Below are 12,272 nucleotides of genomic sequence, written 5' to 3' on the forward strand. Positions count from 1 at the left end.
ATTGCTTCCACATAGTGCCAGCCTCTCTGCGCACCTTCAATCCCCCCCCTTCCCGTGTGAGGTCTCCTGGGCTCTGCTTGCCCATCTGCGGGCCCGGCTCGCCGTTGGCTAGAGGGGAGGGAGAAGAGCGGACGAGTCCGCTCCCCTCCCCTTCTTGCGCTGACCCAGGTCCCTGCTGAGAGATTGTAATGCAATCCCCAGAAAAAATGTAATGCGGTGCGATGTGCACTGCATTACATTCTGTGGGGCAGAGGGGAGACATCCAGGGTCTTGGATGTCTCAAAGAGAACCTGTCACCAAAAATCATCACTTAGTCCCCTATGTGATTGAAAATAAAACCAAAATGAGAGCAATAATTTTAGCACCAGACCTCCTTTGTATCACTAAATTGATGACCTATAAGGAGCTTTAAAAGTGTTGACTTATAGAAAATATAGGGTACTGAAGTTCGTCGCCATTTCACGAGCGCACACAAAAGGTTTAAGTTGGATATTTATTTACTCGCTGCAACATCATCTTTTATATTTTACAAAAAAAACAATAGGGAAATTTATTGCTTTTTTGTGCCCTAAAATTAACTTGTTTTTTGTACAAAAATTTTGCGGTAAAATCATGCAACATAAAAAATTGGACCTACCACTATTGTATTCTCTAGGGTCTCTGCTTTCAGAAAATATATAATGTTTGGTGGTTTTATGTAATCTTCAGGCCTAAAATGATTTTTGAAATATGCATAAAACTCAAAAACGGCCCTGGCGGCGAAAGGGATAAAGTATAAGCCCTGATTCCCCCCCCCCCCCTTCTTGACGAACAGCCAATCGTTGTTCATCACACTGCAAGGTGTCTCTCCTCCTTGGTAGTCCCCGAGTGTGGTGCTGAAGACAGGCAGGGAGGGGAGGAGGAGATATACAGCACAATGTTAAAAATATTACACGTTTAAGTCGCCATAAAGCCTCTTTTGAATTTAAAATCCCCAGAGATTCCTAAAATCACCTCAGATTTAAATATGGTTTTGGTTAAGTTTTGTTTTTTGTTTTCTTATCTGGACAAGTAGATTGTCATGAGGGACAAGTAGATTGGGGCCCCGATTTAGTCCCTGGACAAGTAGTTTTTTCAAAAATGTCAACACCCCTGGTGAAGTGTCACATAGTCCCACTTCATCCATATCTCTGCACTGCAGTGCTGTGTGGGGACATGCAGTTCCTATTTGTTCCATTGTATGAAAATGCAGCATGTCTGTATATTTCCTCACTGTACATCACACCAGCGATCTGCTGTGACCAGGGCACATGGAAAACAATAGGGATAAACCACGGGGAGGTGTGTATGTATTGACGATATATACTGAAGAAATTTATTTTTCTTGTTTTCTTACATACGCTTTTCTGACATCTTGTTTTGCTCATTTAAACCGTTTCCCAGGCTGTGTTGGGATGTCCCTCTTCTCTCCAGTCTGATGTGTTCCTCTTCTCTGATGGCTGTGTAAACAGCAGTCTTGTAATCAGTAGACGTTACTGCACATACTTCCCTTTAGCTGAATGAAATTCTGTTTTACTTAAATATTTTATGAAGGTCAGTGATGCTCTCGGTGATATTTTTTTTTATCCTGACACTCTAGTTCTTAAGCTTGGTAAATGTAATGATTTTTTTTCTTTATGTATAGAAAACTACTCCAATTGATGGGTCTTGAGCTCAACTTTAAGGTGCAGCTCCTAAAATACAGTGCGTTCAATGCCTAATTTGTTGCGCTAATGGAAAACTTTTACAAACCTGGACAATGCAATGTGAGCATGCGATGAGGAAAAAAAAGCATAAGCAGAGAGGATACCTTTGTCAAGATTTGCCGATACAGAGTTATAGCAGCTGAAGTTCTTTGCTGATCTTCTATTTCAGTGGAAATTCATGTGTGGTAAATCATGTAGGTGTGAATCCAGGCTTAATGAGTAATAAGGGCATTTGAGAAGCCTAAAAAAAATCACCGTACAATATACGTACAGCCCAAGGCCCCTTTCACACGGGCACCTTAAATAGACCCCCCACTGAATTGAGCAGAACAGGATGGATGCTACATTTTTGTTCAGTGTTTAGCTCCATTTAAAAAACTGAGTTTTCAGGATCGATATTAGATCTGTTATCAGCCATATACTTTAGATGTCCTCTGTTCCGTCCTGTTGGAAAAAATGGAAAAAGACTCAGACTTTTCCATTTTTTCCCCCCAGAAATGGTTGGACTCAGAAGTAAGCGAATGTAAATGAACACACGACTATTTACATTCATGTGCCCATTAGGGTTGCCACCTCATCCCTTTAAAACCGAACACATATTAATATACCCAGGTTCTGAGGCTGAGTTAATACAGATAAGGCACCAGGTGAGTTTAATGACCACCTTAATCAGCCACAGAACCTGTGTATTTAATGTGTTCAGGTTTAAGGGGATGAGGTGCAACCCTAGTGCCCATAGACTTGTATGGAATTTCTGGTTTAGTTCCAGCTGAAAAACTGACAGGGGGACCGGATTGGCTCACCCGTGTGAAGGGAAACAAAAGGTTTTTTATTTAGTAGTTTATTTTAACTAGCTGCTAATCATTTTTTTTTTTTTCCCTGTGTGAGCAGGCCGAGGAAACCCCTGCAAGTTGTCTCTTGACGGCAGTCTTTATTGTACATATGTGAGGATCCCTATTTTTGTTGGTGTTTTCTAATTGTCTTTGTCAGCTGCTTTTCACTCATCACTCGGAAATCAGAAAATGATGTTTAAGGGAGTTTAGACAAATATGAAGTAGATAGTCGTTCATTTGAAGTATTTGTATAGCCAAAAGTTGTTGTTTTTTATACAGTTTTTTAGCCTTCCTTACTCTATCAGGATAATTGGTGTTTTTTTGCTGCTATGCATGGCTTGAGTTTCAGCTGATTCATGCTGCCCCTGTCCACATCTTCCAGCTTGACAAAAATTGATTGTTCAATTGACTTTTGTTAAAGGAGCTCGGTTGAAAACTATCAGCTGAACAGCCCCCTTAGTCAATTGGATGTAGCCGCTGATCAGGTATTCTGACAGTTGCTGGAGTTGGCTGTCAGGATACAATAGCTGGCAGTGAAGATTTGTCCATAAATGTTTGATTTTGTCTTGGTGATAGATGTTGAATCTCCCCATTGAAGACACAGACAACAATCAGAAATCAGTAATAGCTAGTTTTGCCATAACATGCACTTTAAGCAAGCCATTGTTTACATTTGGTTAGCATGGTAACCAAGACATTGTTTACATTTGCTTACCATGGTAACCAAGACATTGTTTACATTTTGTTAATGTAAGTTTGAGTAATTGTTAATGATTCATACTCTGAATGGTCTGAGGTCATCAGTGGTGTACCCCAAGGTTCAGTGTTGGGACCCTTACTTTTTAATATATTTATAAGCGATATAGGGTCTGGGATTAAAAATCCCATTTCAGTCTTTGCAGATGACACCAAGCTGTGCAGTGGAATAACGTCCTTACAGGATGTCTTCAATTTACAAGCCGAGCTCAATGCACTGTTTATTTGGGCAACTATGTGGCAAATGAGGTTTAATGTTGATAAATGTAAGCTGATGCACTTGGGGGTTGAGAATATGCATGCATCATACATACTGGGGGGGGGGGGTACAACTGGGGGAATCAATGGTGGAGAAGGATCTGGGGGTTCTGGTAGATCACAAGCTTAGTAATGGCTGTGGTTTCTAAAGCGAGCAAAATCCTCTCTTGTATTAAAAGTGGTATAGACTCCAGAGAGAGAGATATCATTTTACCCCTGTATAAATCATTAGTAAGACCTCATCTGGAATATGCAGTTCAGTTTTGTGCACCAATTCACAAAAAGAACATTGGGGAACTGGAGAAAGTACAGAGAAGGGCAACCAAACTGATACAAGGCATGGAGGAGCTCAGCTATGAGGAAAGATTATAAGAACTGAATTTATTTTCTCTTGAGAAGAGGAGATTTAGGGGGGATATGATCAACATGTATAAATACATCAGTGGTTCATGTAGTGAACTCGGTGTAGAGTTATTCACCCTGAGGTCATCACAGAGGACAAGGGGGCACTCTTTACGTCTGGAGGAAAAGAAATTTAATCTCCAGACATGGCAAGATTTCTTCACAGTGAGAGCTGTGAAAATGTGGAATAGACTCCCTCAAGAGTTGATTCTGGCCAGCTCAGTGGATTGCTTTAAAAAAAAGTCCTGGATTCTTTCCTAGATACACAGAATATAACTGGATACTAACATTTATAGATAAAGTTGATCCAGGAAATATCCGATTGCCTTTCGGGGGATCAGGAAGGATTTTTTTTCCCTGCAGGAGAAAATTGGATCATGCTTTGCTGTTTTTTTTTTGCCTTCCTCTGGATCAACTGTGGGTATAGGATTTTAACTTTTTTTTTTTATTAATGGTTAACTGGATGGACTTTTGTCTTTTTTTCAGCCAGACTAACTATGTAACTATGTAAATAAAGTTTTGTAATCAGGTAGGTGATCCCCAATGCAGGGGGGTAACTTTCACTACTTTGACCACCAATGCAGGGGGGAAAGGAACCAATAGGCTGCAGATATAATTTAATTTTTATCCCTCTTCCACACAGAAATGGGGTCTTCTGTTGTACAGATGACATGTTTTACTGAGGTATCCAAGTAATGAATTATTTGATTGCGTTTCAGAAGATGAAGAGCAACGATTTGTGAGTCGCACTTGAGGTACAATCAGTGAAGGAGAAAATGGAAAGAGACAGAATGCCAAAGTGAACAAAGCTCTCCCCTATTTGGTCTACATTGTCACTGAGGTGAGTGCCATAGTTTTTTCTTTTTAAGGGTTCGTTAAAGGAGGAGTAAAGCCAAAGCTCGTTGGCTCTACTTCTCCTGGGAATCACCGTAGTGCAGTTCATTCAGCACTCATGTGACCCGTTTTCTAAAACCCCCTGTCAGCTGACATCACTCAGCCGGTCCAGGAAAGACCACTTGCCCTCCTGAGGATTTACCCCCCCCCCCCCGCCCCTTCCTGACCATGCCATTTTTTGGCATTGCGGTGCTGTGGTACTTTTTAACTAACAATTGCGCGGTTACACAACGCTGCACCCAAATGGAATTTATGTCCTTTTGTTCCCCATGAATTGAGCTTTATTTCAGTCGTATTTGATCACCTGTGCATTTTTTATTTTTTGCGCTATAAAAAAAAAAAATAAGATCGACAATTTTGAGAAAAAAAACAATATTTTTGACTTTTTGATATTAAACATGTCCAGTAAAAGAATTTTAAAAATCTAATTTTGTCATAAATTTAGGCGAAAATGTATTCTGCGACATGTCTTTGCTAAAAAAAAAATCCCAATACGTGTAAATTAATTGGTTTACGTAAAAGTTATAGCGTTTACAAATGGCGGTATATATAGTGGATTTTTTTTTTTACTAGTAATGTCGGCAATCAGTGACTTTTAGCAGGACTGCGGGACTGCAATGGGCATTCAGACACTGGGGAAACTGACTTGGTGTCACTGATATCCCTAGTAAAAACCACTGACACTGTACTAATGGCACTGGACAGGAAGGGGTTAACATGTGGGGCAATCAAAGGATTAGCTGTGTGCTGTTTCACTAGGGGCTGTGTGTTTGTGCTTCGCTGCACAGCCATGCAAAGCAGTGTGCAGGAGCTCACAGGGAGGAGAACTGTTTTTGGAGATGGTCGGCAATCACCGGGCACGGCAAGTAATCACGAGTAATCACTGGCTGGAACTCGGTGATTGATGGCCGCAGCCGCGAATGACGGCGCAGGTAGGGAGCGCGTGCCCCCTACCTATAAATGCAAACTCGCATGTATATATATATATATATGTGATTTTGTGCACCCGTGCCGATCTATAGCAGTATTTCTGCTATAGGGCAAACGGGAAGCAGTTAAATACCACCAAAAGAAAGCTGTATTTGTGTGAAATAAACGTATAAAAATTTCATATGGGTACAGTGCTGCATGACCGTGCAATTGTTGTTGAAAGTGCGACAGCACTAACAGCTGAAAATTGGCCTGGGCAGGAAGGGGGTGAAAGTGCCCAGTAGGCAAGTGGTTAATCACCACTCAGTTTTTTATTTTTTGCTGAATTTAAAAACAAAAACATTTTTGAAAAAAAGAAACACATTTTTCTTCGTTTCTATTATAAAATTTTGCAAATAAATAATTGTTCTTACTAAATTTAGGCCAACATTTATTCTGCTACATTTCTTTGGTGAAAATAACTCAAATCAGTGTTTATTATTTAGTCTGTAAGAAAGTTATAGACCACAAACTATGGTGTATACAGTGCCTTGAAAAAGTATTCATACCCCTTGAAATTGTCCACATTTTGTCATGTTACAACCAAAAACGTAAATATATTTTATTGGGATTTTATGTGATAGACCAACACAAAGTGGCACATAATTGTGAAGTGGAAGGAAAATGAGAAATGGTTTTCAAAAAGTGGGACGTGCATTTGTATTCAGATACCCCTAAGTAAAATCTAATGGAACCAACTGCCTTCAGAAATCATCTAATCAGTCCATCTATGTATAATTTAATATCAGTATAAATACAGCTGTTCTGTGAAGCCCTCAAAGGTTTGTTAGAGAACATTAGTGAACAAACAGCATCATGAAGGCTAAGGAACACACGAGACAGGTCAGGGATAAAATTGTGGAGAGGTTTAATGCAGGGTTATGTTATAAAAAAGCATCCCAAGCTCTGACCATCTCATGTAGCACTGTTCAATCCATCATTCGAAAATGAAAAGAGTGGCACAACTGCAAACCTACCGAGACATGGCCGTCCACCTAAACTGACAGGCAGGGGAAGGAGAGCATTAATCAGAGAAGCAGCCAAGGGGCTCATGGTAACTGTGGAGGAGCTGCAGTGATCCATAGCTCAGGTGTGAGAATCTGTCCACAGGAGAACTATTAGTTGTGCACTCCACAAATCTGGCCTTTATGAAAGAGTGGCAAGAAGAAAGCCATTGTTGAAAGAAAGCCATAAGAAGTCCAGTTTGCAGTTTGAGAGAAGACAAGTAGGGAACACCGCAAACACGTGGAAGAAATTGCTCTGGTCAGATGAGACCAAAATTGAACTTTTTGTATTAAAAGCAAAACGCTATGTGTGGTAGAAAACTAACATTGCAAATCACATAACCCTGAACACACCATCTCCACCGTAAAACATGGTGGTGGCAGCATCATGTTGTGGGTATGCTTTTTTTCAGCAAGAACAGGGAAGCTGGTCAGAGTTGATGGTTAAGATTGCCCTGTATTTAGCTCCATCCATCTTCCCACCTGCCGTCCGGCCGTTATATATACAGCCGGACGGTGGCAGCGGATGGGCGGGTGGCCCTCTCCTGGGTGTGCGCGCTCCCTGGGAGTGTCCTCCGGACACAGTGGAACACCGATCGTCGTGTGAGGTCCCAATCATGTGATCACTGATTAGCCAAACAGTGATCACATGCAGAGTAGTAAGCAAGATGTCTTTTCTGACATCATTGCTTACTACGTGTGACATCTGTGAATGATCACAGAGGTCACATGGTACAAGGCTATTCATAACACCTTTGTACCATTTGACAAGCTGTGACCAATCACAGCTCACACAGTATTTCTCAATGGCTGCAAGAATGCAGCCAGAAAGAAGGAGAAATTATTGCTTTTACAGCCTTTATGGGTGTAAAGGCAATCAGTGTAAAAGAAAAAAAAAAAATCTTCATCACCTCCACAAGTAGTATATTGTCACCATGGTGACACTGTACTGCTAGGGTGACAGTATGTAAAAAAAAAAATAAAATAAATAATAATATAAAAAAATAAAATCAAAATACATATATATATTTTTTTATTATAATTTTTGGTTATAAACTAATTCGGGTTATTTGTTTTTACTAAAAAGATAACTGAATAAGTGTTGGTCAAGATTTATGTTGAAATATTATGTATTTGCAAAATGTTATAAGAAAAACACTTTTTTTCTAAATTTTTGGACTTTTTCATTTATATAGCAAAAAAATAAAAATCACAATGGTGAATAAATAGCACCAAAATAAAGCTTTATCTGTCTCAAAAAAAATGCTAAAGAATTCATATGGGTACAGTCTTGCATAACTGCACAATTGTCATTCAAAGTGTGATAGCGCTGAAAGCTGAAAATTGGCCTGGAAGGGGGTGAAAGTGTCCGGACTTGAAGTGGTTAAAAGAAACCCTGTTAAAGTCTTCAGAAGACTTGAGACTGGGGTGGAGGTTTACCTTCCAGCAGGACTACGACCCTAAACATACAGCCAGAGCTACAATGGAATGGTTTAGATCAAAGCATATTCATGTGTTAGAATAGCCCAGTCAAAGTCCAGACCTAAATCCAATTGAGAATGTGTGGCAAGACTTGAGAATTGCTGTTCACAGACACTCTCCATCCAATCTGACAGATCTTGGGCTATTTTGCACAGATGAATGGGCAAAAATTTCACTCTCTAGATGTGCAAAGCTGGTAGAGGCATCCCCAAAACGACTTGCAGCTGTAGTTGCAGTTAAAGGGGTTCTACAAAGTATTGACTCCGGGGGGCTGGATACAAATGCATGCCACACTTTTCACATATTTATTTATAAAAAATGTTGAAAACCATTTCTCATTTTCCTTCCATTTCACAATTATGTGCCACTTTGAAAACTTGAAATGTAGAATTTGTCATACAAGATCCCGAGTGTTTCAGAGTCATAAAGCTCCTTCTTCGGGGTATTTCTGAATAGAGAGTGGGGTAATCTATGGAACTGAAATTGCAATATTAGAATGTATATTATATCATTATATATACGATGCATCAAAATCAATATATCTATATAAGAATGCAATACTCACACTCAGGGGCGGACTGACAACTCATGGGGCCCCCGGGCAATAGGGGATCATGGGGCCCCTGTGTCCTTGCCCAAACTCAAAACAAACGATGAAAAAGGTACCAGGGGCATCTAATGGGGCCCCCTACTGACCACGGGTCCTCGAGCAGTGCCTGAGTTTCCAAATGGTCAGTCTGCCCCTGTTCACACTATAGTGAGTGAAAAGTTAAAAACAGCCACTGGGGCTGCCTAAGTGATATGGTAAGTAAAGAAGGCTGCATTAGTATCAGTCAATACAATCAAAAAAGATGTGAAAAGGGAAGGAACTGCAAAACACCCCACCAATTGCTATTCATGATAGATGTCTGCAGATAATTTCAAAAGCATCCATATAAGATGATAAATAGTATTGGGATGGTGGAACAGAAGAGAATTCTATACAAGTTATATACTTGTATGTATGTGTGTGTATATATATATATATATATATATATATATATATATATAATATCTATAATATATATATATCTCAATCAAAGATTTTCTTTTGAAAGTATATTAAAGTAGAGGCATATATTTCAGTGGGGGCAATAAATAGAGGCACCCAAATCACCAAAATAAATAAGATCGATTACAATTTGGTGAGTATATTGACTTGGTGGATATGTTTGTTTTGGTGACTTGGGAGCCTCTGTTTAATGCCCCCCCACTGAAATATTTACCTCTACTTTAATATACTTCTAAATGAATGTTTTGATACATATATATATTTATACATTTTGTTTCTCTTGTAGAAAATTGTCTTCTGTTCCAACATCCAATACTAATTATCATCTTAGATGGATGCTTTTGGCCCTTATCTGTGCAGACATCTATCATAAAGAGCAATTGGTGGGTGTTTGGCAGTTACTTCCTTTTTACATCTTTTTTTGATTGTATTGACTGACATCAATGCAGCCTACCTTACGTACCTATCACTTAGACGGCCCCAGTGACTGTTTGATGAGCCACAGGTAGCTGGGACCCTAAGGAGACGCAAGTGGGGAAGTGGTGGCCATGTGGTTTGTTTTTATGCTACGGCTGATGTTTGAACTTTTGATTCACTCTAGTGTGAGTATTGCATACTTAAATATATCTGTATATTGATAGTGTATGTATTCAAAAATTGCAATTTCTGTTCCATAGATCACACTATCTTTCATGCAGAAATATCACTTAAGAAGGAGCATTATGACTCTGAAACGCTTGGGGTCTTGCATGACAAATTGTACATTTCAAGTTTTCCCTATGTACTGTAACTGGTGGGTTGAAGGTACCAATAATTTTGTCCATTCCATTTTTGGAATTTTGCATTGAATGTGTCAGATTTGGCTTTTTGTTCCTCCACTTTTATGTCTCATACCAAAACAAACAAAAGAAATAAATATGAGAATACCTAAACATTTATAATTGCAACAATTTTCTGGGGCGAAGTGGTGCATTGTCTGACAGAAATGTAGGGGTGCTAGTAATTTTTGCCATGACTGTATTTTATAAGTATTGTTTTATTTATTGTGAAACTACAAAAAAAGTTTACTTTTATACCTATTTGAGTATTTCTGCCTATAAAAATCCCAAACAATTGGGGGATGGTTTCCATAGTTAACTGGAATATGGTATACCTCTGGATGAGCAGATTCTGGTGATAGGCACTGATCAACTCACTTGTATGCAGGTACAATGTAAATGTTTTCTTTATTAAAGTGGTTTTATCTGCACTCTCCAGTGTGCTCTGCTTCTGTCACGTATAATTGGCCCTTGGAGATCTATATACAGAGCTTGACTGGATCCAATGTAGCCCGATACATTTGTAAGATTAGAGATACAGTATATATAAATATAGCCGGTAACTGACAGGCTCCAAACTGTCACAGAGACCTATCAATCCAGGAAAGTCGTTGCATTCCAAAATGTCTCACTCAATATGTTTAATTCATTTCAGGTTTAACAGTTGCACAACCGTTTCAAGTGTCCCCACTCTTCACCAGGTGCAGGTAAGCTCAACCATTGTTGTGCAGTTGTTACCTGGAATAAATTCAACATATAGAGCAAGAGGTTTGACTTCCCTGAATTGATGTGTGTATGTGTATTATACCACCACCACCCGCCTGAACCGTAGGATACAAGGCAGGATGGATTCATGTTTTCATGTTTTTTACGCCAAATTCTAACCCTACCATCTGAATATCACCGCAACCAGGCAAGTGGGTGCCAAACACCGATGCTTGCTCAATCTCATGTGCGTGAGTGTGCTGACCATGCTAATGTGCTTACGCATGTGCATGAGTTAGGGCACGTCCAGTTCTTATTTTTGAGAGTGGTATTATACACATGCGCATATCTTCACACACGACCGTGCATATGATTCCCCTGGCAGTGTTAGCTATCAGCCATTTTCGTTGGCTGGTGCAGGATGAAGTCATTTCTGCACATGCTCAGGAGGTCATCATCCCAGCATACAGTGACCATACGCATGTGCAGCTCAGTTTACATAGCCAGAGAAGACAGCGGGCAGGCGGGCAGCTGTATTTTACTGCAGAAACACTGCATGTCTCTTTAGCGATAAAAAGCCTGCCTGCTCACTGATTATGGCAATGGAAGTTTAGTTCTGTTTTCAGAAAGTTGCATATACTCATTCTTTGGGCTGGGTGGTCATTACATTATATCGAAGGGGTCTCACATTAACACCATCCAGAGCAGTAATTCTAAATAAAGGCTTGTTCATAACATGTCTGTTGAATTGCATTTTAGAACCAGACCTGTTTTAGAAAAAAAAAATCAGGCCTCCTCCTTCCCTTATAGCTATCCAGTCAATCTCTTTTTTGCAAGATGCTTAAAAAAAAAATCCGGTCTCCTCCCCTTATAGCCAGCTAATCACGCTCCTTTCTCTTTTTTGCAAGATGCTTAAAAAAAAGAAAATTGCAGCCTCCTCCTCCCTTTATAGCCAACCAATCATGCGCCTTTCTGGTTTTTTTTTGCAAGATGCTTAAAAAAAAAAAAAAATCCTGCCTCCTCCCCTTATAGCCGGCCAATCACACTCCTTTCTCTTCTTTGCAAGGCACTTAAAATGTATTGGCAAATGTTAGGGAAAGGTGAACTGACCCTCTAAAGTCTAAGTTCCTTTTCCACCATATTACACCTGTATTTCCAGGCACTGCGCTTAGCAAACCCAGCCCCAGCATAGCGGGTAGAAGGGAGGGAGCTCTCCCTTTCCTGTTAAAGCGGTTGCAAATTCTGTTTTTTTTTTTTTTTTTTTTTAAATTAAAATAACAAACATGTCATTCTTTCCTTCTCTGTGTAATGATATTGCACAGAGTGGACCCAAACGTCCTCTTCTGGTGTCCCCCACTGGCAATCTTGGTTCCTCC

At 39.8% G+C, this 12,272-nt stretch overlaps 1 protein-coding gene across 8 annotated transcripts in view; it reads left to right on the plus strand.

Moving 5' to 3' along the window:
• Window positions 1–12,272, plus strand: part of LOC149468331 (uncharacterized) — a 654,932-nt gene that overhangs the window by 354,205 nt on the left and 288,455 nt on the right. For 2 of the 8 annotated variants that reach the window (XM_089670290.1, XM_089670291.1), the window contains one exon: window positions 4,693–4,814. The exons of the other annotated variants lie outside the window; for them this stretch is intronic. The gene's annotated coding sequence lies outside the window, so the exon portion shown is untranslated. The remainder of the gene's footprint in view (window positions 1–4,692; window positions 4,815–12,272) is intronic. 8 annotated transcript variants of the gene reach the window in all.

Source organism: Staurois parvus, unplaced genomic scaffold (assembly GCF_062004578.1).
Source record: "Staurois parvus isolate SC_StPar_1 unplaced genomic scaffold, SC_StPar_1.0 ptg000089l, whole genome shotgun sequence".
Classification (NCBI taxonomy): Eukaryota; Metazoa; Chordata; class Amphibia; order Anura; family Ranidae; genus Staurois; species Staurois parvus.